This window comes from Sinocyclocheilus anshuiensis, unplaced genomic scaffold, assembly GCF_001515605.1.
Source record: "Sinocyclocheilus anshuiensis isolate Anshui unplaced genomic scaffold, SAMN03320099.WGS_v1.1 scaffold1172, whole genome shotgun sequence".
Classification (NCBI taxonomy): domain Eukaryota; kingdom Metazoa; phylum Chordata; class Actinopteri; order Cypriniformes; family Cyprinidae; genus Sinocyclocheilus; species Sinocyclocheilus anshuiensis.
The window spans coordinates 409,138-412,676 of NW_015552679.1; the positions used below are offsets into that span (position 1 = coordinate 409,138).

Here is a 3,539-nt window from a genome sequence, read left to right on the forward strand (position 1 = left end):
ATTATTGCTCTTTTGTTGGTTTTGATTGCTTCTATTGTCCTCATTTGTAAGTCGCTTTGGATAAAAGTGTTTGCTAAATGACAATGTCATTTAAATATAATGTAAATGTAAATAACAAAACTAAATTAACATTTTAAAACAAGCCCCAAATCAAATAAATAAGTAACACAAATAAAATAAATCTCTTCGTATAAATACAATAAGTCTTTGGCTGTGCTCTTAACATTTAAAATTAGAGGCAACCACTGCATTTTAATCTTGATCCAAACAAAGATGCTGCATACATGCAACATGAGCAGTTTTTAATCTAAATTAGATTGTATAATTTCTAAATTTGAAGCAAAAACAGAATGGTTTGACTTCAGTTTTGTGAAACTATACATAAAAAAATATCTGCATGAAACAGAAACAGCAGACGAGTTGAATGAGACGCAGATTCACTCTCTGCCAGCAGGTGGCGCTTAAAGTGTTTCCTTGGTTTCCGCTGTAAACAAAGCAGCGCTGCACTTATGAACTTTAATATGCTTTATACAGAGGCAAGAGGAAAAGAAAAAATACCATCTAAACTTTTCTAAAGACAGTAAGTTCCCCTCAGACATACATTCATATAAACTCCTACACCTAAATGAATCGCGATTTGTTTAGCATCTCAACCGATTTGAATCGTCACATATTTAAATCGATTTTCAACTGGCTCGCAGTTAATCGTTACATCCTTACTGTGTACTCAAACAGGAACTCCTGAAGTTTGGATTTTTTTCTTTAGAAAGTTGTATCTGGGTGTTTTACACTTCCAAATAAAATGTTGTCTACATATAACATTCCCCAAGCAAGTTATAGCCATTTATTACAATATTATTATAGGCGCTTTTTTAGTGAAAAACAGGTCTATTTAGTTTACTAACAATATAGATGTGTCCAAAAAAGTTTAGGGGTAAAGAAAATGGAAAAGTGTTATATAATAACAAAACACAGTAAAAAAAAGTGACATTTTTTTTCAAGATAAATATATTTTCAATCTGAGTATGAACAACAACAAACACAAACCGTGCAGCTATTTAGTGAAAACAATTGCACAAATTGTCTTCTGCATTAAAAATACAAACAGTGCAAATGATTCACAAACTACACACAGAATGAGTGAGAAATATACAGAGTGCAACAGAAAAAATAGTGAAAATGATCTTTATGAACTATATAAGAATTATTTACATAATATAAATGATCGATCCGCAGGCTGTACTATGCGTCGGAATCTTATGTTTCCAAGTTATGTTGTGTTTGTTTTCATGCACGCATGACAGACTTTGCTTTCACTTTGCGTTTGTTCAAATTTCCAATGATAAATCCTAAATGGTGGTTCAAAAGACAAAAACCTATGTTTATTGGTTGAATATGGGACAGTTTGAACCAATCTGGGCACGGGGGTGGGACTAAGCATCAACAATCGTTCCTGTTTGGCTCAGAGGAACGAAATGCGTTGGTTTCTTCTGACGAATCAATGTTGTTAAAATGTGATGACGTAATCACGTACACTACGGAGCCTCTGAATATCCAAATAAGATGAATGAGATATCTCCGCTTTACAACACTTTTTAAAGCATTCACATAGGATTAGCGGTTCAAAAGTTATTAAACATTTAAGAACAATAGTTATTTTTAGCCGCGGGCGGCTGTCTCGGTCTTTGAGGGTTAAGTTGTGTTTTCACTAAAGTCCACTTTAAGACATAAGTTCCCACTCTGAGAAAAACAGCAGTTACAGAAGTAAAACGCATTGAGATCTATGCGGTTATTATAGTTAACTAAAATTAAAAACTGAAAAAAAATGATGTTTTGGAAGAAAAAAAAAAAAAAATATTTTATTTCAGCTAGTTGCCAAGGCAACATACGTTCTATTCATTTAATTCAACTTGATATACTAAAATAACTAAAACTAAATATGAAATAAAATGTAATAAAAGCTATATAGGCATGTTTAAAAAAAAAGGCAAATACACACAATTACTAAAATTTTAACAAAAATTAAAATGAACTTTTCTTTTTAAATTTTGTAATTTTTGTAATGTGCAAAATATTTGCTTGTTTTTAAATTAATTTCTTCATTTATTTATGTACTATAATTGTATTTATTCATATTTTGAGTTAACTTTAAATATTACATTTTCAGTTTTCATTTACATTTTTAATTTGAGTAATTTTTGTAATGAATATAAATAAAAAAAATGTTTAATAAAACTTAATTCAAACCATTAATGAAAACTATAATAGTATCTTAATGATACTAAAATAACACTGCCAGAGCTGAATGATTTGAGAAAAGAAATCTAATAAAGAAAAAGTTTTTTTTTTTTTTCCCTGAAAAAAATAAATAAAAATTTAAATAAAAAATATCACTATTCTAATACTAATATATTAAATACATTATTATAATTTTATTTTTCATTTTCAGACATTAAACCAGGTTGAAGTAAAGTATCTTAAAAGGACAATTTGGGCAACAAACAATTTTACCGAATTTACGCAAGTGTTTGAACAAAAATATAAGCTTGACATTTTGCTCTTGCCTGCCAGCTTTTCATTTTAGTCTCGTTTCAAGCTGTTAAAGTAGCATGTTTTCCTGATCTTATACACAAACTCTGAGACGTCCGGCTAAAAATAACCTAGAGCATCTTTTGAGATCTGTTTCTGTGTTCGGTGATGTCAGCGCGAGTTATTACAGTACGAGCAGAGCCGTTGAGAAACAATGTTGCGACACTCCCATAGGCTTCCATTGGAACTGAGGAATGCGGAAGTAAAGCGTGTCGTGGAGCAGCCAATAGTTCCAAACAACCAATAGTTCCAGTATTGAAGCCCATTCATTTCAGCGCTTCTCACGCACACTCGCCAGAAAGTTGAGGAAATTAACAGCAGTTTTTGGCATTTTAACGCATTAGTTTACCTCTCGGAAATCTGGCCAGTAGCTGAATTTTATGAAACGCGTTATAGTTAATGTTTAGTTTTAGAAAATAGGCAGTTATGCTATATTTGCAGTTAGATAACGTGAGAAACACCTTAATAGCGATCATAACTAGAGCCCGACCGATATGGGTTTTTTGGGGCCGATACCGATACCAATATTAGGGAGTTAAAAAAAAAGGCCCATACCGATATATCGGCCGATATTCTTTGTGTATATTATAGTACAGTACCAGTCAAAAGTTTGGACACTTTCCCATTCGTGTCCAAACATTTGACTGGTACTATATATAGAATACAGTATAGACATAAACAGAATATATATACATAAACACATTTTTTGCAATGATCACTCAAATGTGGTGATCAAACACTTATAATGGTGACAGAGATATGTAAGGGCATTTAACAATTTAACGATAAACTTGTGATGAGTGCGATGCACAAAGTAACGGGGTGTTAGCTGTAACACACGTATTTTGAATATTTATTTTACCATAGTAACATTTAAATTCTGGCTTAAGTAAATTTTTTATCTCAGTTTTTACTATTCATTTAAAATGAGACAAATCTGCTATTATTTT

General features: G+C 31.4%; 1 protein-coding gene across 9 annotated transcripts in view; it reads left to right on the forward strand.

The window, feature by feature from the left end:
* Positions 1-3,539, forward strand: part of hycc1 (hyccin PI4KA lipid kinase complex subunit 1) — a 67,107-nt gene that overhangs the window by 35,930 nt on the left and 27,638 nt on the right. The gene's annotated exons all lie outside the window — the stretch shown is intronic.